At 36.4% G+C, this 27363-nt stretch overlaps 1 protein-coding gene and 1 non-coding gene across 3 annotated transcripts in view; one reads left to right on the top strand and one right to left on the bottom strand.

Annotated features, from left to right (window-relative positions):
* The window catches only part of LOC118973223 (uncharacterized), a 148655-nt gene extending 122632 nt beyond the window's left edge, over positions 1-26023 (top strand). For both annotated transcript variants that reach the window (XR_012122045.1, XM_073214856.1), the window contains one exon: positions 25846-26023. The gene's annotated coding sequence lies outside the window, so the exon portion shown is untranslated. The remainder of the gene's footprint in view (positions 1-25845) is intronic.
* LOC118967092 (U11 spliceosomal RNA) lies at positions 16386-16519 on the bottom strand. Its single transcript, XR_005053897.2, has one exon. It is a non-coding gene; the product is annotated as a U11 spliceosomal RNA (small nuclear RNA).
* Positions 26024-27363: the final 1340 nt, after the last annotated feature.

Here is a 27363-nt window from a genome sequence, read left to right as displayed (position 1 = left end):
TTAATGATCTACATGTTCAGTATTCTGCTTGATGCACAATAAGTAATTGGGAAAAATATCATCCCAAGGTCTTCCCTTACAGTGAATTTATTTTGAAAGTCAGAAAACAGAGGAAAAGAAGACAACAAAGAATGAATGAGTACTCATATTGGAATACTGGGGAATACAAATATCTTAAGATCATTTATCATTATTATTTTTGAGGACGTTTTTTCGGATGAAAATTTTGAGTGGGATCACATACTCGATGAGTTAGTTCTACTTCGATCTGAGCCCACAATGTTTTCACCTTTAACACATATTTTAAAATAAACTTTAAGAATTTGAGTTGAAAATGTGGAAGATGTACTAGAACAATCAAAAGTAAAATAGCATGGTACTAACAGAAGAATTTAAGAAAAATCAAATTGTTCTGTGATTATAAAGTTACCGTAACTATCAAAAGTCAACCCTTTTCTAGTATAAGTAAATAATCTTTCTTTAAGAAGTATCTATGTAGACTAAACTGGCATGAGAACTATTATGTAGCCAACATATATGTGCAGCAACTTCAGTTAAGTATGTACTAGCCCATCTAATGGTGACATTTTCTCAAGGTTTTATAGGATTTTATAATGTATTGGTTTTATATTCACATATTTTTCATTCATATAACCTGCTTATTTTTTTATTATACATCTTACTTTGACAATGATAATAAAGTAGACCTTTTTAGAGAAATATCCTTATGAAAACTTGAAATTAGTCAATGGATTCACACTTTAAATGGTGTTATTTAAACTTCATGACATGTTCCAATCTTCACCATAAAAAAGACAGTGGCCCTGTATGCCATATTGCAAGTCAAAGCAGTTATCAGTTATCAGCTACACTGTCTTAATTCTATTTTATTTATATGTGGTGCTAAATGGAATGTTTTGATAACTCAATTATCAATTCTTTCTATCAATACCTAATTTTTCTCCAAAAACAATCCAAAACTCCTTTGTTTAGTCCAAGTTTATCAGTACATTCTAAGCTCTTCATAATCAGCAGAAGACTATTTCCAGGCATAATTCCTATCACTCCCAACTATGAATCTTTTACTCCAGCCCTATCAAATTTCTTACCACTATTCAAAATGTGAAAATGGCATGTTTCCATCTTTTACCTTCTTACTGAAATTTCCTCTCTCTTCAACGGTGTTCAGAAATTACCTCCTAGTTCTCATGTTTATTACTCAAATATCCTAACATGTGGAGAATCTTCCCAAAATACTACCTAGCATAATTGCCTGTTTAGGGTTTCCACTGTGAGAACCACTGATGACAGGGCTGTCATCTACAGTTGTACCCAGGGCAGAGAATGACAGCATAGATCCAACCAGTAGTCTGCTTGCCAAGCCTGTGTTCTGGCACAGGGCTGCGTCATCCAGGGTGGGGGGGGAAAGCGGAGGGAGAAGCAGAGGGCACCATTTTTTATGCTGAAAGATGCCATCAGTTTTCTGACACACCTAGTGATAGGACTATCTTTGCCAAAAGAAAGAGCCTGTTCTAGTTTACCCAACACAGAAGAAGTGGGGTTCCTTCTAACTCACACAAAGTTGCTATACTGGCTAGCGGCAAACCTTACTAGCTATAACACCTCTTAGCTGTATATACAACATTTTTCTTGGATAAATTATGACTTGAGAACAAACTAGATACTTACTGACCTTTGAATGAATATTCACCTAGTCTGGCACATAGAAGACACTCAGTAAGTGTAAAAACGTTCAGTGAATTATCCATTTGGAGGAAAAAACTGGGAGGAAAACTGTTGTTAAATTTAAGATACAGGAATGAAATCTTGCTGCTAACATTCTCAGCATATTTATTTGGTTGTGATCTGAAATTACCCACCGTTTTTTTTTTTCCAAAACATCACATCAATTCATAGTAATAGTTAGGATGCCTTTAAATTGAGAAAATATCTACTCTAAAATAAAATTGATTTGTTCTAATTCTGTCTACATAATTCATTGGGATAAAATTTCCTTATTAGTTTCTTCACAGGGAGGACAAATGCCTCATTAATTTTAAACATATCAATCTGAGAATGCTATACACATCAAATAGAATAATGACTGACATTATAAGGAACACAATACACTGCATACGAAAATCAAATTGCCCATTACTCACTCAGAACAAATACACACCTTTATTTGTACTTTATAAGCTTCATGAGGAGAAATCCAATTAGATACTTAAACCAGAATGAGGGTCTGAAAGATATTATGCAGTGGAGAAACTACCATACGATTATTAGGAATAATATACTCCATAATGTGTACTACATATGTAAAAATCTCCCATGTGAAAATACTCTTTAACATTTAGATGTTTTGATATAACTTCTAGTTTTAGTCAACACCACCAACTATAATAGAAACGTTTAAGTGTTATTCAGGCCAGTCTCATATGCCACTCTTTTACCTAATTCCTTAAAAATACTCAGGTATTGTGTCAATAAAATTAATTTTTATTTGTTTTAGTTACAATTTTTAAATGTTATCTAGGCCAGTTTCATATGCTGCTCTTTTACCTAATTCCTTAAAAATACTCAGGTATTGAATCAATAAAAGTTAACTTTAATTTATTAAAGGAATTTAAAAGTTTGACCACTTTTTGAGTGCAGAAAGGGGCCATGTGAAAGATTTCTGGAATGCTGATAAAGTTCTATTTCTTAGCCTGTGTGGACCAATACAAACGTCTCGTGATAGTGTATTTTCTACACAAGTGCCCATGGCATGCCTTTGCAAAGATTTTTTTTCTCAAATCTTTCCATCGCTTACCTATGCCGCTCAGAATAAAATCTAAAGTCCTTGTCACGGTCTACAAAACCCTCAAGACCTGACTCCTTCTACCTTCTTTGCATTTGCAAGCCACACAAGAACCACAAAGCAGGCTCCTATTGCAGGACCATCCTGTACCCTGTGCCTTCAACCTTGAAAGCTCCGCTCCCCAGTACCACTATGACTCATTCCTCACTTCATTCACATGTATGTGTAAATGTCTGCCTTTCAGAGAAGTCTGCCCACCACTATCTTCTTACCCTTTTATTTTTCTTTACACCACCTATCACAGTCTGACAAATGTTATGTTGTTATTGTATGATTCCCTCCGCTAGAATATAAGCCATAGGACAGAGACTTTACTCACTCACTGCTGTATCACCATCATTTATAACAAAGCCTACCATATAGTAGAAGCTGAACAAATTTTTATTAAGTAAATGAAATAATGTCTCTGGACTGTTAGTCGTGTATCCCAGTCTACTTGCTGTTGTACAGAGGAACTGAGCATCGTTAAAGATATACTAGTACAGATAAAGAGACAAATAACTGACAAAAATAAGAATATTTTTGCCCATGAAGTCATATCTTTTATTTATTTCTATTAAATCTGACCCAAACTAATATTTTAGCCACAATAATACATATACTGTAATTTAAGGATTCTTTTCATCTTTGGTATATTACTAATACTTTCAAAATGTAAATTTATATAAAAGGTTTATGTACTTCCAATTGGACATTTTTGTAATACTTTTAAACTTTTGTCTTTGTTCTTAAGTTTTGATACATGCCAGATAACGAAATAATTGTGCAACATAACTGCTAGGAAAATGCTTTCTCCAGAGAAAACAGGAAAGCCATCTATGTAAGAATGCTTACTGTTCAGAATTGGAACAGTACAACATTTTTGGAAGACCTGTCCTTGCCGTTTTCTGTATACTTTTGAATAGAAGAACAGACATAAGATGCAGTTTGTACACCAGAGACAGATTCTACATTATCTGTAACTTTACAACTATTTTCTCACCACTGGCTCCTGTGATTATGTCTGTGTTAAGAGTATTTTAACCATGACATATTACGTATTTGATTCTTGAGCACCAAGAGAGATGCTTAGGACATTAGTAAACAAATTTTATGCAGAATTTCCACATATAGACAAATCTGTATGGAATATATTTAAATCTGTGGGTTATACCTTTGTTTACTAGGGAAAATACCAAAGAAACTACTAATGCTGTTATATATCTCACTTCTCCATTTCCAAAACCTAGAGAAAGAAGTCACTATGTTTATTATACCTGGTTCAATCCAGGTAAAAAATAAGTCCTTCCTCTAAAATTATAGCTTTTTCGTATTTGAAAAAGGGAATATCTTTTTTTGGCTTATGATCATTTATTTATGAAGCAAAATTTTTAGGCATCTACTATGTGCAGGTACTTTAAGTGCAAGAGCACAAAGATTATTAAGATGCAATTGCTGTCCATTAAGCTGAGTAAAAATTAGATCTTGACTATACAGAGTTTATAATTCAGTGAGGAAGACGGGGATATAAAAAAAATCACAAATATACATGCAGCACAGTACATTACAGGACCCCTGAGAGCATGGGAGCTTAAAAAGGGTTCTCCAATGGATGCTGGAAATGTCTCCAAAAATGAGTAGGAGTTATACAGATGAATAAATGGTGGGGAGGCAGCGCAGGAGGCTGTTCATAGAGTGAGAAGCAAGAAGACTACCCAGGAAATAGGGCTCCCGTCGTGAACGTCCCCATAAACCCCAAGGGCTCATTCAGCAGGAGATGTCACGATCGGTGTGCGGGCGCAGGGAACATGGACGTGAAGGGGCACAGGACTGATGGAAGGAGGGCCAGCTGAGAGATGAGAGTGATTGTCTAAGACAGAGATGACATGGGCCTGACCAGGTCGGGGTGCTAAAGTTCAAGAAGAGGAAGCATATACGAAAATAACTCAGAAGGTCAGTTAGAAGGACTTTTTGGGTTACTGAAATGAGAAGACAGGTGAGAAGACAGGAAAGGCATAGGTGACTCACATGTTACTGAAATATTGGTTGAATAAGAGAAATTGAACAGAAATGCAGCCATAGAATTGTCAATAGCTGAAAAGAACTGAATCATTCAAAATATTTGTGGCTTGCTCCCTCTGTGTGAATCATCCATTACCAACTTTGGACACCAAGTATTGTGACTTGGCTTGGCCAGTGAAATGAGAATGAAATCACAAGTGATATGGTCCATCTCAAGAAGAAATTTTAACAGCAATTGCAAGGTTCTATTATATTCAATTTTTCCTCAAACATGAAGTCACAATGTCTCAGATCAAGGCTCCTCTTTTATTTTGGGTCCAGGGTAAAGACAATGTGTGCAGCACAGCCTTGGAGTAGAACTGCCACTAACCCAGAAAGGACGTGGAGCAGGAAGGAGAAATAAACCTTTTTTGTCATAAGCCACTGCCTTTTCTGGGATATTCATTTCTGCAACATATCTGAAGCCTCATTAATTCAATAGCTATCCTAATATCAGGCTAAGAATAAGTAATTGTCTAAACAACTTACTGAGGAGTAAATGGAATGAACTTGATAGGAACTTAGAACACATGAGTGCTAATATCAGAAGCAGAATAATAAGTTATCATGAGGCAAGTACAGAGAATAGTGGCTGAGGTTAACCCAAGTAACTTCAAGGAAAAATGTTTGCTTGAAGCCAAAGAGTAAGCTTAGGCTCCAAAAGAAAGGGCCCTTACTTTCTATGATAGCCCTGGAGTTTGCAAGTGCCTAGATGAAGATAAGGTCTTTCGGTAGGTCTTCTGGGAAATGGTGATCTGTCTTAAAGGAGTGGCTACAACTTGAAGGCAAACAGAACATAATGTCTAGGATGAATAACAATTACTGGGAAAATTATACTTAGGCAATTTTACTCCATGAGACTTCATCTGTCATCAACTGAACATATACAGTTCATATCCTGACCTGCCCTGCAGTACAACAAAAGAGAGTGTGGGCCTTTTTGTAAATTCTAGATGCCATATGCTGCACTGTAGTAATAGAACGGAAAATTTCCATAGAGGATGAATGGAATCCAAGAATATAGTCTTTCCAGGAGAGTTCGCATGTCTTCCTGCTACATTCTTCTGTGTGGTAGCAGAAAATTTATTCAAAATAGAATATAGATGTATTTTGATATTGAGAATTCAGAAAATGTGCACTGCATGTGCTTTAGGGGGCTACCTGGAGATGGTGCTTTAAAAAGAAATAGGAACTGGGCAAAGAAATGAGGAAGATGTGACTGAGAAAATCAGGCCGAGAGAAGAACGTGGAGTAAAATGGTATCAGGTAAAATACTGCACTAAATTCCTGTCCAGCTAGAGGGCTTTGACTATACTTGGACTCAGCCACTGTCAGAAGGTAGGACAAAATATTAATTTGTTAAAGGAAAAACCACTTATTCATTAATGCAACATCCGCATTATTTTCTTATTCACCAGTCGTCCATGTGCTAATGGGCATGACAAGAAACAGGAGTTGTAGCCACACAGACTGCATAAAGCATTCTTGTGTGTGTGAGTTCTTTGCATAATGGCATCACGTTGGAAAATAAGGACACTTCCTTTTTCTCTCTCACCAGTGTTCTTGAGATTCATCCAGAGGGATACACATCAAATTCATTCAACTGCTGAATAGTATGCAATCATGTGAGTTGCTCTGAGAGTCTTGTAAGACGTGAGTTTTGAAGACGTGAGTTTTACACTTACTGCGATTATATTTCAAGCTATTTCTAATAATCTATCACACTTATCCTTCTTTTCTTGAGTTGTTATCATTTTTAACAGTTTTAAAAAATGTAATTTCTATTCTTTTAATTAGTTCTTAACATTACAACATACTTCTCTTCACAGAGTTTGTAAACAATACCTAAAATTAGTGATTATCTCCTGCCTCCCTACCCAAAAAAGGCACGGACCTTAACACAATTTAACCTTTGTCTGAACATTCGATTGTTAACTAGAGTCTGCAATTTCTATCTCAAACTGTTCATATATTACTGCCTTTCCTCCTACAGGAAATATTTAGGCTTGACTTTTTTATTAATGTATTTTTATACTGTTGCTACATGCATTTCCCTCATACTGTAGTAACCCTTCTGGCAGTTCTTCAGTTATGGTCTGCAGGAAATAAATGCTTTTAGTCTTTGTGTATCTTTATTGACTGTCACTACTGGGTGATGGCTTAATTGGGAACTGAATTCCAGGTTGACAGTCATTTTCCTCCAGCTCTTTGTTTTCATGCAGGTATTTTTGTGGATAAGGCTTCTGTCAACTTAATCTTCCTTTATAAGTAAGCTAAATATTCCCTTGTTTAAGATTTTCTCATTATCATTGATGGTATACAGTTATCCTTGTTTTCTCTCAGTGTGCGCATTTTTAAATTTATCCTGCTCAGCTCAGTGAATATTTTCAATCTGAAGAGTTGTATGTTTTTTTGTTTCTGGAAACAATGATTTCTTCAACTATTTTCTCTTTTTTTCCCCCTAAAAGTTACCTGTTTAAAATGCCTATGAAGTGTATATTAGAGCTTATCAGTCTATCTTCCGTTTCTTAACTTCTCGTTTCTGCATCTCTTTATGCTGTTCCTGTGGTTGGCTTTGCTGTATCTTTAAATACACCATTTCTCTTCAATTGACGGGCTTACTCTTCATCTCCCCGAGTGATCTTCTCCCCAAAAGAGAATATTTTTCCTTTTCAAAATTTATATAATTCATTATTTCATGCATCTGCCTGTCCTTGTTTTGTAACTCCTTGTTAGTACTGCAGGGACATTTTATTTCTTTAAGAACTGTATACATATTTCCTTTAATGCCTTTTATATAGTTTCACTGTTTATTTTTGCAAGCTTTGATGATCCTATTTAGTGTCTCTGAAGACCTTCACATAATGGTTAGCTTTTTGGTGTGCTTCGCATTTTGTCAAAATGCTCATCATGTGGGACTTCTTCATGCAAGTCTTTTCTGTTCTGTGGTTCCCATGTGCCTGGGTCCCTCGCTTCAGTGGAACTGGTAACGACACAGTGGGTGGTAGTTCCGTGCAGACACAGGCTAAGCTCCCCGTCCTGGACTGCTGCCTCTGATTCCTCCCCAAATCCCAGGTGTGCACAATACAAACCTCTACCTCTGCTCTTATTTTTTATTCTTACTCTTATTTCTGACCAGGCTTTGAGGTTCTTTCAATTCCTGAGTCATATTTTTACTTCCTATTGACCATACAGACCCCTTGTACTTTAAACTACTGAGTTCCTTTCTTCTTTGTCCTATGGACATACTTCTCTTGTTTTTGAGCACATGTTTAACTGATGACCCCTTGTACACATGAGCAGGGGCATGTTCACCCTTCCATGCATTCAGAACAAAGAGAGGGAAGATTAAGTTTCTGTTCAATCTGCTATATTAAGCAAAGTTTATATTAATTGATTTTTAATATTTAGATTAAACTGATCAAACCCACCCCAACTTCTGGCACTACAAACCAACCCCATTATTCTTCATTTTTTTCCCCCACAGCATTTATCACCAACTGACATGTAAGCCCTTTGAAATATTTGATTTATTTTTAATATGTGCATATTTTATTTTGATAAACATAAAGGAATGTTGTTAGATATAAGCAAGATAAAGAGTTAGCAAGATAAAGAGTTGGATATAGAAGCAGAAGAAAAAATAAAATTGATAAACCAGTGACATAAATCAGTGTGGAGCACTCACTTTTGTTTGTTTTTTCCTGATTTTTTAAATTTATATATTCCACTTAAGAACCCAAAAATCTAAATTTGCAATGTGCAGGGTTACGTAGATTAATTAAGATGAGGAGAATATTATTCAAGCAATCACAGAACTAAGTATTATTTGCTTTTGCAAGAAGGAAATAAAATTCATGGAAGTGGTAAGGATTAAACATTTACAAAGCGCAAATACCATTATGTTTTGTACCTCTGAAGGCCAACAACAAACAACAATATTTACTCTTGCCTAACAGAAGCCATGGAAAAATTATTTCCCTGAAATAAATAGATTTATTCTATCAGAAATCAAAAATTGACTTTGGTGTACATTTTCTGGATGAGGGGACTGTCCTTCCCTTTCCTTATGATGTCAGAGCTATGGCTGCAAAATGCGGAAGAGAGAGGTAAGAGGCATTCGCCAACAGAGGTTGTTGTTGTTTTTATTTTTTTATTAAGGTATCATTGATATACACTCTCATGAAGGTTTCACAAGAAAAACAATGTGGTTATCACATTCACCTTTATTATCAAGTCCCCCCCCCCCCAATACCTCATTGGAGTCACTGTCCATCGGTGTAGTAAGATGCGATAGAGTCCCTAATTGTCTTCTCTGGGCTACACTGTCTTCCCTGTTACCCCACGCACACTATGTGTGCCAATCATGATACCCCAAAATCCCCTTATCCCTCCCTCCCCACCCGCCCTCCCCACCCCTACCCTTTGGTAACCAACCACAAGTCCCTTCTTGGAGTGAGTCTGCTGCTATTTTGTTCCTTCAGTTTTGCTTCGTTGTTATACTCTACAAATGAGGAATATCATTTGGCATTTGTCTTTCTCTCCCTGACTTATTTCACTGAGCATAATACCCTCTAGCTCCATCTATGTTGTTGCAAATGGTAGGATTTGTGACTTTCTTATGGCTTAATAGTGTTCCATTGTGTGATGTATGCCTCTTTATCCATTCATTTACTGATGGACACTTAGGTTGCTTCCATATCTTGGCTACTGTAAATAGGACTGTGATAAACACAGGGGTACATATGTCTTTTTGAATCTGAGTTGTTTTCTTTGGGTAAATCCCTAGGAATGGAGTTGCTGGGTTAAATGGTATTTCTATTTTTAGTTTTTTGAGGAACCTCCATAGTGCTTTCCACATGGTTTACATTCCCACCAGCAGCGTAGGAGGATTTCAGTTTCTCTGCATCCTCACCAGCATTTGTTGTTCCTAGTCTTTTCTATGTTGGCCATCCTAACTGGTGTGAGTTAATATCTCATTGTGGTTTTAATTTGCATTTCCCTGATAATTAGTGATGTGGAACGTCTTTTCATGGGCCTGTTGGCCATCTGAATTTCTTCTTATGGAGAAGTGTCTGTTCATATCTTCCACCCATTTTTAATATGGTTATTTGGTTTTGGGGTGTTGAGGCATGTGAGTTCTTTATATATGTTAGATTTTAACTCCTTGTTGGACATGCCATTTACAAATATATTCTTCCATACTGTAGGATGCCTTTTTGATATGCTGATGGTGTTCTTTGCTGTACAGAAGTTTTTAACATGATGTAGCTCCATTTGTTCATTTTTTATTGTTTCCCTTGTCTGAGGTGATGCATTCAGGAAAAAGTTGCTCATGTTTATATTCCACTGCTGTCAACCTGAATTACAAATAACACCTGTTGTGAGGTCACATATCCCCTTTGTACAAAAAGAGGAAATAGACCTATACACAAAAAGTTAAAAATAGGAGACAGAGGGACATGGAAAGAATACTCGCCTTGGTTACTCTTGGACTTCCAGTTACTCACCCTGATCATCAGGCCAACAAAACATCTTGCTTTTCAGTCTGTGATAGTTCTTTAAGATATTATGAGATACTCTTGTATTTCATTTAATCTAAGTGTGTTTCTGCTATTATCAGTCTAAAAGTTAATGCCTAATTAAAATATGTTTATCTAACATAATTTTCCATAATGAATTTCCCTGGTATTATTTCTCAATGGCACTATAATGCCTTGTTGTTAGTGATCTGTTTCCATAATTCTATACAAATTTCTCAGCATGCCATATAAAGTCAGATTACTAAAGATATATCTCTATTCTCAAGGAAGTTTCAGCCTAATAAGAGACTAACAAAATACACTTATGGAGGAAAACAAAATATCTTAAGAATATTTCTCCATAAGATCAGCATGACTATTGTCCATATTTTCCTAGAAACCTTCCTTGTCCAAATTAGAGATTTTAATCAACCTACTGCAGTATTTGTGAGATCTTTTTTGATGAAAAAGATAAGAAAATGGTAAGATAAAACTGCATTAATTCAAACTAATATCCTCTTTAGAGTGAAAGCCATACTTTTCTAAAAGGGTGTTTGTTTACATGTACCTTCTTATTTAATACTAAGAATAACCCCAAGAGTAAATTACTTCACAGATGAAGACTTTGGGGGCCAGTAAGTTTAAGTGAGTTGCTCAGGTTCACACAGCCTCCCGGTCATGGAGTTGGTTTTAATATTTATGTTTTCTGTATCCAAGTGTAATTGTCTTTTCCTTTTTTACTGCTTATGTCATTTATGTAGAGTTTATAAGTATGTTATCTATAAACTTTTCTTCCTCCTTCCCCTTTAACAACCAAATTCTCTGCAAGGTAGCAATTATTAAAATAAACAAAGAGGATGTTAGAATGATGATATATGTCCAAGTTGGTTTTCAGTTTATGGTCTTGTATAAGTCACGCAGTTAATTGACTATGGCATCAAGGTTTAGCTGAAAGTTATTGAAATGTTTACTTAGTTCAGCTAAGCTTATTATAAATTAACCAAAAAGTGATATGGGAAGAAAAAATGAAGCTTCCAAAAAGGGAGAAGTAGAAAAATTATCTCTTGACTACTAACAAATAGAAAGAAGAAAGTTAAGGTTGTATTTGGTACTTTATGAATATTCAGAATGAACAGAAAACAAGTTTCCTTCCCTGAATTTGATCCCACTGTTTAAAGAACATCATCATAACTTTGTCCTCATTCTTAGGGGTAGTTCAGTGGCTCAATATATTTCCTCCCCTTACTTGAGGGCATTGTATGTAAATTCAAAATCTAAACCAATAAAATTTCAGTCTATCCTTGGTGTCAGAATCCTAATGTATCTAGGTTCATTAATAAAAGGAATAATCAGCCTTTTATATTTTCAAAGAGAAAACCCTTTTGAAATAGATAATTCCAAAATGTTTCATGAAAACGAAAGACTGCAATGTGCTCTTGTTTGAATTTTAAAGTGTGATTCTACCAGGGCATGAATTTTCCTGAAATAATGAAGGGTCAAAACATTTATCTTAAACAATAATTAAGGGCTCAATCCAGCATGAAGATATAATAATTATAAATATCTATACACCTAACAGAGGAGCACCTTTATAAGACAAATATTAATAGATGAAAAAGAAAGAAATTGACAGTAATACAAAAACTGGGGGTTTAGCACCCCCCTTAAATCAATGGGGAGATCATCCAGACAGAAAACCAATAACAAAACAGTAGCTTTGAATGACACATTAGACCAAATGGACTTAACAGGTATGTGCAGAACATTACACCCCAAAACAGCAGAATACACAGTCTTTCCAAGTGCACACAGAACATTCTCCAGGATAGATCACGTGTTAGGCTACAAAACAAGTTTCAATAAATTTAAGATTGAAATCATACCAAGCATCTTTTCTGACCACAACAGTCTGAAACTGGAAACGAATCACAAGAAATAAACTAGAAAAACAAAGCAAAAACACAGACATGAGGAGACTGAACACCATGCTACTAAATAATTAATGGATCAGCAATGAAATCAAAGAAGAAATAAAAAAATACTTGGAGGATAATGAAAATAGAAAAACAATAGTTCAAAATCTTTGGGATGCAGCAAAAGTACTCCTAAAAGGGAAGTTTATAATGATACAAGCTTACCTCAAGAAACAAAAGAAATGTCAAATAAACTATCTAACCCTACACATAAACAAACTAGAAAAAGAACAAAGAAATCTCGAAGTCAGGACAAGGAAGGAAATATAAGAGCTGGTTCTTGAAAAGGATAAAAACAAACTGATAAACCTTTAGCCAGACTCAACAAGAAAAATATCATATTTCTTATTACCATCTGAATAACCATCTCCAATCTTGTGCTGCCCAAAGATGTTCACAGTGCCAAATAGAGAAGATGTGAAGTCAAACATTTACCTTTGGGATATATGACTGTCCTCAACTGGATTCCATGAGAAAATTAAGCCCTGTAGAAGGTAACTTGATTGACTGTTTTCTCAATTTTCCGATTTTACATAATACCATTCCACATGCATACGAGAAAAGATAGTTCATTGCATACAATAAATATATTGGGCACAAGGGTTTAATTCTCCCACAGAACCCTGTTGGAGAAGGACTGCACAAAGCCTCAAAACTCACATGGTTTCCAAGAACTGTGAAGGGTGTGAGATTTACACAGCCTGCCACAGTTACACAGATGCTGGCAGAAGATATAAGATTCCTGGGTCAGAAAGAGAGGACTTTATTACCCACAGCAAACAGCAGGCAGCATCAGCTTCATGTTTGCATTGTGTTCCTTTGCCCCCATGTCCCACAGGGATGAGGAGCAGCAATGCAGGTAGACGTTACTCATGTGTAGCAGCTCAGAAACTCAGGGCTTCAGAAACCATAATCTTTGAAAGGGGACCCTAGCAAATCTGCCCAATCTTTGCCCAGAGAAAGACATTATATAATCTTGTATAGGAAAGAAAAAAAAGGCAGTCCTCTCCTCCAGAAGGAAATACAATCTTTGTCTTCCAAGGCTGGTTGCTACATAAATTTCCTTGGAAAAAAATATCTAGAACAAATGTCACCAATGCCTCTTCACAAGACATGAAGAAACTCTAAAGAGCTAGTTGTTGTTGTTGCTCAGCAACACCCAACCTTGCAAAATCTGGTATGTTCATTCCCACAACTATACTTCCACCATTCTCTGAATGAAAAATCTATAGAAAAAGAATAACAATGGGTGAAATCAGAGTTATACCAACAGATACTGTACAAAAATTCATCTTAGCTTGCCACAACGGGCCAAGTCAGGTTGAATTTATAAAAGCCCGCAATCTAACCAGATGCATGTTTTTAGCTTCCCACCATGAACAGTCACCACAGCATATAAAAATCAAAGAAAACATTAGGGATAACCTATATTGCAAGGCTAAATTGTGTTTAATTACTGGGTTTGGGGAGCTGTGTCATAAGAATGCATCTAAGCCAATCAGCCAAGTCTGTGAGGATGTCTTCAGTGGTGGTAGCCTTTAAGGACAGGAGGGAAAGAAATCAAGTAAAAATTTTTATTACGAAAAAAATTGTTGGCACAAATTTTGCCTGTTACTCTGGGGAAAAAATGTTTTATAATTTTAGTCTCTGTAGTAAAATTTTCTTTGTATACATTTGTCCTCATGAATGAGTGAGAAGATTGATGAAGTTTTGAAACCTGGGTCATAACGCTCCATAGCACCAATGGAAGACATAAGAATTGGCCCTTATTGCTGAGAATAACTAAATAAAATTAACAAAAAGCTAACATACAACATAGTCCTTGTACTGTACACAAGAGGAAACGTTTTAAAATACTTGAATTATATGAATCAAATATGGTAAGAAAGGAATTTTTACCCATGATTATGATTATATTAAAATTTATTTTTTATTATTGAACTATTGTTGATATACAGTCTTATACTGGTTTCAAATATACAACACACTTGTTCAACAGTTACCCATACTATTAAATCCTCACCCCCCACTAGTGTGGTTACTACCTAGCAACATAGGAAAATGTTACAGAATCTTTGGCTATTTTCTCCATGCTATACTACCATCCCTATGAGCAACTTGTATTTACATGATTGAGAACTTTTGTACCCTTTTAAAACCCACTCACCCTCCCCACATACCCAAGGCAACCCCTCCCCATGGTAATCACCAGTCACTTCTCAGTGTCTATGAGTCTACTGCTATTTTGATCATTTTTGTTTTGTGTTTATATTCTACAAATAAGTGGAATCATATGGTATTTGTCCTTCTTCACCTGGCTTATTTTGCTTAGCATGTACCCTCTAGGTCCATCCATGTTGTTGCAAAGGGCAGGGTTTCTTCTTTTTTATAGCTGAATAATATTCCATTGTGTATGTGTACCACATCTAAAATATCTTTTCAAATGGCAAAAGTCAAATCTCATATATATACAGATTAGAAGCACATATTTGTTGCTAAGAGCCTGAACTACCCCATATATTCCTTTCAGAAAATGACAGCAGAGTCATTAGAAGCATCTCTAATTAAAGATAAATGTACCTCCTCCAAGCTCCAGATATTAGTTATAATTAAATGTCATCGAGAAAATCAGCAACTCCTGCCCTCATGAACCCAGTAGCTTGAATCATATTTTCATTTTATAACTTCATTGTTAAAATCAAGTCTAAGTAACTCAAAGGTGTTATTAACTTGATTCAGCCAACTCTTTTAAAGTAAGTGTAACTCTATTCCTCTAATGTGTGCAATCATCTTTATCAGTATGAAATAGCTTCCCTCTTAGACTTATTGTTTTGTTATTAGAGAACTGCACATATAAGTGGAGAAAATCCAGGATAAACTGCTTAAATTTATATAAAGAGATTACCAATAAATTTTTCAAATCTGTAATTAAATCATACAAATAATGACATGAAGTCTCAATATTTAGAAATCTGTCTGGAAAGAGTTAAGTGAAATATAAGCAAAACTGGTCTCTGGGCAGGCTATAAATATCTGGGAAAGTCTATGCAACAAGTCCATATAGGCTCACAATCATTTTAGTTTATACATACTTATAACAAATTTAAATATGTGGTTTCCAAGATTACTGAAGGATAGAAATAATACAATAGCAATAGGTGAAAGCATATTGCAAGGCAGAAAAGCTAGCACTGAAATAAAAATAGGGCAAAAAGCATATGAAAACATCATTAGCTTCAGACAGAATGACCACAGGACCCACTAATCCCTTTGCTATATACTCCAGAAACATGTAAACATGTTCACCCAAAAACTTGTACATGAATGTTCACAGCAGCATATTCATGAAAACTAGGGGTAACACAAATGCCCATCAGTAGTTAAATAAATCAAGTGCCGTACATCCATACAATAGAGTATTATTTGTCAATGAAAAGGAACAAAGTACCGATTCACGATATGATTATGAATGAACCATGAAAACATTATATTAACTGAAAGAATTGAGTCACAAAGACCACAGATTCATGACTCCATTTACATGAACCATGTAGAACAGGCAAAGAGCAGATTAGTGGTTGCTAAGGAAGGTTGGGGGTGGTTGAGCAAAACAGCAGGCAGCCGGTGGATGCTGAATGATTTGTACAATAGAGTATTTGGGGGAAGGAAGAAAATATTCTAGAATTGATGATTCCTGGTTGTACAACTCTGTGAATATACTAAAAATCATTAAATTATATATTTTAAATGGGTAAATTGCATGGTATGTGAACTCTCCCTCAATAAAACTGTTTATAATAAATAAAGAGATTCCATCACAAACAAAAGAGGTCATTATTAAGCTTTCTTCATCCATTGTCTAATACAGTCTACAAAAAGCAGAGCATTATTTTTCATAATTTTTTTACTTCTGTGCAAGTAAATTATAATTATTTTGTTATGAAATATTTGACATCTTTTGTACAGTCAATGATTTTTTTTTTAAGCAGGGGCGCCAGGACCAACGATCACTAGCTGCCCAAGTACCAAAAAATTATGCTTCCGAAATCTCTTGATGTCGATTCCGCACGAAGAGCATATGAGCTGCCCCACGTGTGCCACTCACGACAGAAGCCCTTTTTCAGTCAATGATTTTTTAAAAGAACAATACCTTAATCTCTTTAAGTTGGTCGAAAAGGAAACATTCCACAAATTTCAAATAGGATATTATTACTAATAACTCCTAAACTTTGTTCCAAGAAATATAATAAAATGCATTACTAATCATGATATCCCTCTAACAATAAAAAAATGGAAATAAAGAAAAATGTTTGATGAAGCTATCATGTATATTTTTTGTAAATTCTGAAATGAACATTTATATTTAGACTCTCTAGGCTCTTTAATGAAAAGAATGTAGGTGCCTATGGATATAATAAAGAGACTGAAACTAATATAAAATTCTGTTTGAGACACTCTAATCATTTGGAAGCAATATGTGTTGTCTTTAACCCATTGCAGTCTATCCCCTTTCCTGTTCACGCTCAGTTACTATAAGTAAATTATAGAATTAGGAAAACTAGACAAAGCAGTTTCTGTAACATAAAATATTTAATGTGGTACCCAGCAAACTCTATCCCTGAAATGTGTAACTCAGCTTCCCTTAGTCTGTCCTTCAACTGACTGTCATGTAGCAGTTGACACAGCTACTCTGTACTAACATGCACAGTGGTGTATGACTCTTCTTTTACCAATGGTGTGCATTATTCAATGGTTGGAGGATTGAAAGTAACTTGCATTCTTTAGAGACTACTCAGGATATATATTTCTAAACTGACTGTAGATGCACCTGTGGGGAAATAAACAGCTTTAAACAACACACACACACATGCTCACCCTAGCCACACAGAAACACACACAGAAAACAGTTACATAGAAGTTAGGGTCTTAAAGGACAGAAATAGCCCTCAGAGAAAACCAGATTACTGTTCCTCAGGATGGAGCATTGAAAGAATCTGTGAAGTTTTAAGCCCTAATAGGCTAACAGTGAAAGCAAATATTTTGGAGTATGACAGTTAACAAGCACTATTCTAGACTCTGACGATTAAACTCTAAATAAAAGAATCAAAATTTTTCCTCTTAGTGGACTTTCATTCTAATGGGAAGTAAGTGACATTACTCCCCCATTAGACAAAAAAATACATGATACAAAATCTGTTGGGAATATGAAGAAGAAATAAAGCAAGGAAAGGGTATAGGAAGCAATGTTTGGTTGCTATTGCAGGGAGAGTGGACAGGAAAGGCTTCTGTGATGAAAGGCACTCAAAGTAGAAATCTTATTAACATGAGCAATGCAACTTCACGGAGGAAAAACACCCTAAGCAGCAAGGAATGCAAACTCCGAGGCAGAAACAAGACTGGGCTTCTCAGGAAACAGTGAGCAGGGCAGTGTGCACAGAACAGAATTCATAAAAGGGAGAAGAGTTGAAGGCGAACTTGGTGAGGTTATAAGTATAAAGATTACAAAGCCATCAATCATTAGGATATTAGATATTTTTGTTCTAAGTATGATGAGAGAAGCTTTTGGAGAGCTTTTACAGGATAACTGAGTCAAACTAAGTTTTCATTTTGAAAGGTTACCGTAGTTACTTTGTAGAGCACAGATTCTAGGGCAAAAAGACTGGGTCAAGGAAGACTAGTTAGATGAAATTTGGGGCATAACATAAGGATGACTTGGATTAGGATTTAGAGGCAGAATTAGCAAGAAAGGTCAGGCTTGTGTATTTTGAAGGCTGATTCAACATGACTTGCTGATGAATTGGAAGTGGATAGGTCAGGTAAATAAAAAATACCACCTTTCCTTCCATGGGCAGTCTAGTAAACAGTAGTGTTATTTACTGGAATGGGAAAAGATTTGCCTTTTTTTTTATTGTTATACAACTTTAAATTAGTTTCAAGTATACAACACAGTGATTCAACAGTTACCCATATTATTAAATCCAGTACTACAGCTACTACCTGTCAACATAGGAAGATGTTACAGAATCATCGGCTATATTCTCCATGCGGTACTATCCCCGTGACCAGCCTACATTACAATTGAGAATTTTGTGCCCCTTTACACCCCTCACCCTCCACACCCACCCACCTTCTGTAACCCCTCCCCATGGAAAGCACCAGTCCCTTCTCAGTGTCTATCAGTCTACTGCTGTTTTGTTCCTTCTGGTTTGCTTTGTATTTATATTCCACAAATAAGTGAAATCATATGGTATTTGTCTTTCTCCCCCTGGTTTATTTCAATGAGCTATTGTTGTTTAGAGGAGTAGGCTCTTTTCCCGATTTGACCCATAGAACATTTGTCTTCAAACCAAATCCACATTTTACATCGTCAATCCCGTCATCTAATTTGGTATCCTATTAGTGCAATCCTCAGGTATCCAGACTGTGTGTATGGAATGCTAGGCACTGTGCTCTACTCTGAATATGCAACAACAATAAAAAAAACAGATGTGATCCCCATTCTTGGAAAGAACGAAATCTTACATAATAGACAGAAGAAACAAGTAGTTAACATATTACATGCAGGTCTACAGGAGCACAGCTTCCACAAAGAAAGGACCTAAGAGGGAAATGGGTCCTTAGGCTCAGCTCTCAGATTTCAATTTGTAGATCCCTACCTGCTGGATTATAAAAACCTTTACATTCTAATTTAAGGCCTTCCTATGTATTCTATATCTGGCATTTTCAACAAGCTCTATTTCTCATCATAGAATATGGGAACCCCACTTGACCCAAGGTGAGTTCCCTTTTCTCAGAAGAGACCAAAAATTACCATTTTGTATTAAAACTTTGAGCATTTGAGAAGGCAAGAGATTATATTACCAAGGAATCTACAATCTGTTTACCAAGCAATGGCTATAAATGAACAAAGAAATACTGTGTCTTGTCTACACATTGGACTAAAATGCAACTTTTCTACTGTGGTTGGAACCTCTGTAATTCTGCTTCCTAAGTATTTTGAATACCACCTCTGCTTATACATATTACCTACAAATCTGTAAGAATGCAATTATAATTATCACATGTAAAATCATTAATAAATTCACAATAGCTTCTTTATAGCATGTGGTTGCTCAATAAAGGGATGCTAAAGGGCAGGTATTGATGCTGCAGTTTCCATCCTCATTCTCTAGAGTCTAGTCTTCCCTAAAGCAACTAAAGTGACCATTTAAACACTAAATCCAGATCATGCATTTTGTTCAGAAAACTCCAGACTTCCCATCTGACTCAATGGTCTACAAGTTCCCACATGATCTGTTCTCACCTCTAAATTCCTCATAACTTCCCAGCCTTCCTCGGTCATGTGATTCTAGTTGTACTGGACATGGTGTTATTCCTCATGCCAACAAGGTCTAGTTTCAGGGTCTTTGGCAAAATTCCACCCTAGGGTCTCTGCAGTCATTGTTCTCTCTCCAGGGACTGATTTAGTTATCTTTCTCCCATGTGATCTTTTTTCTTCTTAGATATGTGGCACTCAGATCCCTTTATCAGGCTGGTGCATCCATCCCCAGCTGCTGCTAGTGTTGGCTGCATGAGAGCCCCCAGTTACCCCTTCTTTAACCAGATAACAGACCCCAGCCAAATGGAATGGAACAGACCCTTTCCCCTAGGCCATGCCCTCCCACGTCGGTCAGCCATCAGCTGACACAGGCTACAGAGCCCACACCCTACATCAGGGGACAACCAGATCTGTGGGACAATGTGCTCCAGAGCTTCCTGAGGCCTGCCTGCACCCTCCCCTCAAGATCACGGTCTTCCTGAGCTTTTCACCCAGCTCTGCCCTGCTTGCCTCACTCCCTTCTCCTGAGAACGCCTCCCGTTCCCTCCAATAAATCTTTTAAACAAGGATGCCCATTCCAGGCTGTTCTTGACAGACGGAACCAAACCAAACTAAGACAAACATCTTCCCTGACCACCATACACCCAGGTACTCACTACCACTCTTACATTGCTTTAATATTTTATAGAGGACCTATAACAATACTGAATAAATTTTTTTTTCTTTTTGTTTATTCACTTTTTCTTCCAGCAGCATGCAAACTCCATGAGGGCAGGAACTTTTTTGTCCACTACTATATCCCAAACCTACAAGACTACCTAGTTCACTGTAATAACTTAAGGAATATGCGTTGCTAAATGCATGAATAAATATAATGGGAAATTGAATTTGTCATTTTTTTTAAAGGGTATACTATTCTTGAAAACACTGGGAACCAATCAGCTGGATTGATTTCATCTGCAAGAAAGAATGATTCTGTTATGGACCATGTGTTCTATGTCGTTTCAAACTAACTCGACACTGGAATTACTGATCACAGACATAATATTTGCTCACCGAATGAGAGTTGATTCACTAACACACTCTTCACAAACTTTGCAGACTTTAAACTCAAACTTGTTATATTCTGATAATCATTCAAATTTCCCTCTGGATTTCTGAATTCGCTTTTATTCCATAAAAAGAGTACGGTTTTTCCATCATCAATTATTTTGAACCCAGATCTTGAAAGCCTATATTGAAAACACCTAAATGAAAATGTATATATTTTAATAATGAAAATCATTCAATGTGAAGATGCACAGAAGAGTCAATGTGAGCATCACTCATCTTCAATCGGAGACAATCTCTACAAGGATTCTAGAGGAGTTTCTTGAAAAGTAATTAAAATAAAGTAATAGTTGTTTTACTACACAAACCTATTTGGCCAGCAAAGAAATAGAGTTTACATTTGAGCTCCTTCATCAAGGAAACACCGCAGCCAGATATGACACATCAAAAATATTCAAATATCAAACTAAGGAAACAGGCTGACATTCAGCCCCTTCAGTTCACAAGCTCTCTAATACAACACAGACACAGCCTTGATGAGTGTGGTCAGAAAACTGTCTACACTGTGCACTCCACTCCACAAAATGACTTGAATGATTTGACTTTTACAGATTTTAAGTCAGAAAGGATTTGAGTATGCATGCCAATTCCACAGGAGTCTACTTATTAAGCAATAAATAAAGTTTGATTTAAGTTTTTCATAAAGAGTCTTTTGGTCATGAAATCCTGCTGTCTCCTCCATTAAAAATAAAGAAATCTTATAGGGAGAATCTCTAACATATTCAAATGAAGTCCTTGCAAAGATGTTCCATTCTAATTTGGGAGCATATAATGAATGGACTTCTTTGCAACTAGCATTTAATGCCAGTGCTTTTATGGTTTATGATGTAACATTTGTTTCTTTTTATTTAACAGAAAAGGTCAATGTGACTAATAATTAGAACTATGACTCTGAGAGGAGAAGAACTGTAATTAGACTATTTTTCAACAAATAATAAAGTGTCAGAAAAAAAGAAAGTGAACCCTTGGTATCGGCAAAACTAGTTTACATGCAGACAGGGGAAGTGATTCTTTCATGCAGTTGCACTTCGGTGACCTTCTTCCAATAATCTCATCCAATGAACATGGGTAAAGAGCGCTGTCTAGATAGTCGGGCCGAAGCACTGACTCTCATGCAAGGGTGATCCTGCCTAGAAGGTGACATTTAGCAATTTCTGGAAACATTTTTTGTTCCCAAACTGGAGGAGTGCCACTGATATCTAGAGGGTAAAGGCCAGGGATGCTGCTAAGCATCTTACAATACACAGAACATGCCCCCAAGAAAGAACTGGCCAGACCCAAACAGCATGACGAATCTGATAAACCCTAATGTCATAAAACTTTCTGATGCTGAAGCTAATGAGTGAGCTTTAAATTAACCCACAGTAATTAAAGCCCCATTATGAAGTTGCTCTCTATTGACATCACATTATGAGAAACATTTTGTGGCTGCTGTAGATTAAAAGAAAAAAAATTGGGAGACGTTGGCCTTCTTAGAACCCAGTTCTCTGAGATCATACTGGGATTCAGCACAGAGATGCCATGTCAGTGTCCTTGGAAGCTGTATTGGTTTGCTAAGGCTTCCATAACAAAGTGCCATAGGCTGGGTAGTTTAAACGAGAGAAATTTACTTTCTCACAGTTCTGGAGGCTAAAAGTGCAAGATCAAAGTGTCTGTGGAGGTATTTCTTCCAAGGCCAATCCCTCAGCATGAGGCTGGCTGTCTTCTCATTACGCCCTCATATGATCCCTGCTGAGCCTGTGTCTGCTCTAATCTCTTCTTCTCTTGGGCACCAGTCATACTGGGTTAGGGCCATGTCAACGACCATCTTTAAATTTAATTGGCTATTTACAGACTGTATGCCTAAATATAGTCCCATTCTGAGGTACTGGAGATTAGGATGTCGACATGTAAAATCTGAGTGGCACACAGTTCAGTCCGTAACAGCAGCCTCAGCCTGTCTTTGGTCCAGAAGACCTCCAGTGATAGACTATCTGACAGTCAGTGTGAAAGCTTTCCAGCCTTCCTACCGGCATTGGAGAGAGCAAGGCACACAAAGGAAACAGGGAGCCTTCTCTGAACCAATCCTTAATTTTCACAAAATTCTGAATTTTCCCCCAGTTCTTGCAGGAAATACTTATAAGAACTCAAAAGAATTAAAAACAATAACTGGATCACAGAACTAATTTGTGTATATAAAACATTTTGCTAAAGCAAACCAAACATTAGATAATAATGAGTTCTATGCAAGGATCATGTTGGCTCTGTTGGCCAAAACACCACAAGCAGTGCCCAGCATAGAGTAAGACCTCAGTATCTTTATGTATATGTGTGTGTGTGTGTGTGTGTGTGTGTGTATGTTTATATTATAATGCACACACACGCACACACAAACACACACACATTGAGAGACTGAATCAAGGAAAACTTTCATCTAAAACTCTGCTACGTTGGATGGTAGAATGCTTGTAAACTGCTTCCTATAAGATCTCCAGCCTTTTCTCTTACCTCTTATTGCTGGCATTTTATGATGTAGCAACAGCAAATTATTGGCAGTCACATGATCAGTCTATGCCGTTTTCCTTCTCACCACAACACCTTATTCTCCTTCCCTTCACACTTTTCCAAGTAACCCTTCCCACTTTAAGACTGTATAAATGTCACCAATGATTTTAACAGAAGGCAATTAATGACTTTTTAAATAGACCAACAGATTTTATAGGTCATTATAAAAATAACGTATGTGTGTGTACTATTATATGTGCACCTATGCATATATATAAACACATTCATAAATACGTGTACATATGTATGTGTGTATTCATTATTCACAATTATTCATTATCTACTTTGTGTCAGATCCCTAGTTATGCACTAAATATATGATAGTACAAGATGCACAAGATCCTTGCCTTTAAAGAAAATATATTCTGGAATGTATGTAGTAAGTTCTGGTCTGCTCCCTTTATTGAAAAGGCATATGGAGGCATAAGACCAGTGACTAAAAAAGCAAAGAAAACTTACTTTAAAAAAATAGCATGTAAAAGTTGCTTTTTCCAAATAGCCATTTAAATCAATCTTATTTTTTGGATGATAAAATCAAGGCAATCATTTCAAACTCACATTTAGAGTAACTTTTCTTGCAAATTAGTGATTAATGAAAGCAAATATTTTCTGTTGCTTGAGAATGATACATATTTCATATATTTAACCTCTAGATAATAGGGATTACTGACAATTATTCAATGTAGGCAACTAAAATTCACATTTTGAAACTAAAGATGTGGCAAAGGAAAAAAAAAAAACCACTGCATGGATATTGGATGCACAAGGACCATGAATCTGTACGGACTTCCCTTACCCCAGCTGAGGGTGGGACTCTAAACAAGGTATCTAAACTATTGGAGTCACAGATTCTATATCTGTAAATTGTCAAAGTTGACCTAAGTGATTTCCATTTGTACTGAAGCTAAATTTCTCTATTTTGATGAAAATACAAATAATTGAAAACTTGCTTTTACCAAGTTTCAAAATTGTTTTCTGTATCAGAAAAATCTTTCAGATTCATAACTGAAACTTACCTTTTCGAGGTCACTAGTGAGCAAAAGACTTCAGGTTAAAGGCTTACCTAATATAGTGTAAAATCTTTGAATGTTTTGCTATTATAAGAAATTAACAATTAATAAAGTAAAATATTAAAGTATACGATCTTTGCTAAGACCATATATGCTAAGATGATAACAACTTCTTAAAATGTTTTTGACCAATGAAACAGTTAAAAGGTTCATGTTTTTTCTGTGAAATAGTCTGACATAACTAGATCACAATATGGAAGAAATTTGCAGGCAGTTTACTTTCTCTGTCTTAGTTTAACTGTATCTCAGACTATGTACTATTTAAACAGATCAGAAATAATTAGAGGAATAACAGCTGACGTGCTTTCTCAGCAGACTTTGACTAACACATTAAATAAACTTCTTTAAATAAAGCAAATCCATAAAAGTAATAGGATAACCAAAGGGAAGATTATAAAATGTAAAAACTAATAGCAGTTGAAATTTTAGATAACAAGAATAAACAGGAGTGTGTGGAGTAATTGAAGAAAATAGGCACACTTTAAAATTACCTTGCCCACAACTAACAGCAAACATTCTGATCATTAGGTTTATATATGCAGAAAATGAAAGGTGTATCTGCATAATATTTTATATTTTAGTTATGAAATTAAAAATGAGTGTCATATTTTGGATCTTGGCTGTATCCAGGGGATGAGGAAAAATATGAAAAAAAAAATCATTGGCCCAAAAAGCAAAACCATCTGGTGAAGTCATGAATGACTGAGTTGAACAGCAGGGGAGCCTACTGTTAATCATTTTTGCAGTCAATTGAGAATTTTGTAGAGAATATATTAAAAAATAGTATAAAATGTGCAGTGATCAAAATAAATGGCTTAGGAAAAAAAAAGTCAAAATCAGCTAGCAGATATTGTATTCCTAGAAAAATTGGATGCTTTTAAGAATTAGTAGATAAAATGTGTTTGTTATTGCTATGATAGAACTATTTCCTGTAAATTTTAAGAATTCTTTACTTGATTGCTTTTGACGTCATTCCAAGAAGATGGAAAATTTTCCTATGTCCCACTTAGTAACCACCAAGAGGTATTTGTTACTAATGCTTCAATTCTGAAACACAGAAGTACAAAATCAATCTTTAGTAATAGATAATAAGCTTTGGAATTGAGTCCAATGAAGCTTTCTTTATAAATTAGTATCGTATGCTAACTGCCCTCAAGAATTCATTTTTCTTTTCTTTCTTTTTTTAAGTAATAAAACCCTGTTATCTTTAGCCTGAACGAGGCCGGCACACCCAGCTGCAGACCTCATTTCCCATCCTTCAGAGCAGCTGTGTGTGGCCATGCGATTAAGTCTGGGGTCAATTAGGGTGTGAGCACAAGTGATACTAGCAACTTCAGGGTCATCGCCTTGGAGATGAAGTCACTGACTCTCAACTTCCTCTTCTCTCTGACTCCACTCTCTGCAGAAGAGAACAATGTCCGAGGCGACGGTGGGACATCCCAGCATATCATCCTGTGAGCAAACTCACATCCATGAGTGATTTTCCGTCGCAGACTAACTCTACCAGCCACGAACTCTCTGGTCGGATAGCATATGGGAAAACAACTTTCAGTCTTAATTAAAATAACTGTAGTTTTGCTTCACTTATTATAGAGATGTATCTTGTACCTTATCTCACATAAAAATTTGGTAAGGGATGAGAGAAGCTACAACAATAAATACTAAAAGTATTTATTAATTTAGCAATTAGATGGATGAGGAAACAGATATTGAATCTTGGGAAGCTAGTGACCTATTTTATTCCAAGAAAACCAACAGGAAAAAATGCAACTTACTATGGACTAAATATTCATGTCCCCCTATATTGAAGCCATCATTTCCCAGTGTGGTGGTATTTGAGGTAAGGCCTTGGGAGGTACTGATTTCATGAGGATGGAGTCCGTATGAATTGAATTAGTGCCCTTACAAGAGGAAGCATGAGAAAGATGACCCCTCCCTGCCATGTGAGGATACAAGAAGACACCTGTCTACAATTTGGAAAGAGAGCTCTCACCAGAGTCAGACCATTTGGAACCCTGGATCATGGATTTCCAGCCTCCGGAACTGTTAGAAATAAATGTTTGTTATTTAAGCAGCCCAGTCCATGATTTCTGGCTATAACTGCCCAAACTAAGACACAAGCTGTGAGAACCTGGAAGGTGGACAGCATACTTGCTGAGATTTTTCTCTAGAAAATTCAGAATATTGGTAAGTGATGGTGGCTCCTAGCTTCTTTTAGAAAAGCCCTGGAAGAAAGGAGCTTATGAGTGAAGAGGCCAGTTTACAAGTAGATAATAAAGGAGAGAGAGCTTGTAATAGAGACACTTTCTGCCTGTGGCATTCCATGTACTTTGCTGAAAAGTACATGTCCTCACAGGGCAAGAAGTCAACTGCTTTTGTGCTCCAGACAGCAGAAGTTAAGTCTGTCCTTCAAAGCCTTTCTTTAAATTCTCCCAGTAAGACTTTCTAGTCAAACACTGGGAATACCCCCAAAGTTCAGATTAACTCCCTCCTTGAAGATTGTATTTTTGGATAATCTTAAATGAACCAGTATTTAAATGAGAGTGAGAGGGTGGATTCAAGCAGGGATGCAGTAAATAAGATCTCGGAGGCTTCAGAACTATGGATAGAATAATTCTGAATATGGTGACTTGTACATGAGTTGTATTGCAAGCAAGTAGGCTGGAAGCTTATTAAGTTTTTGAGGGAACGGTATTGCCAAAGAAGCCACATGCGCGCCAAAGTGACCGTCTCTGAAGCACGTGCTCATGGAGGACACACTGCCAGTGCTGACTTCAGCTGTGGCAGAGGAAGGTAATGGATAGAAAAGGACCCAGTTCGACTTGAGAGAGAAGCAGCAGGGGACTCCGAAGTGGATCAGAGAGTTCTACTCAGAGATCAGGAAAAGAGACCAGTGGAGCAATTTACCCCCGTGCCAGATGAC

Source organism: Manis javanica, chromosome 10 (genome assembly GCF_040802235.1).
Source record: "Manis javanica isolate MJ-LG chromosome 10, MJ_LKY, whole genome shotgun sequence".
In the NCBI taxonomy this organism is placed as follows: domain Eukaryota; kingdom Metazoa; phylum Chordata; class Mammalia; order Pholidota; family Manidae; genus Manis; species Manis javanica.
The sequence above is the reverse complement of the archived record's forward strand: the minus strand, read 5'-3'. Positions and strand labels throughout refer to the sequence as shown.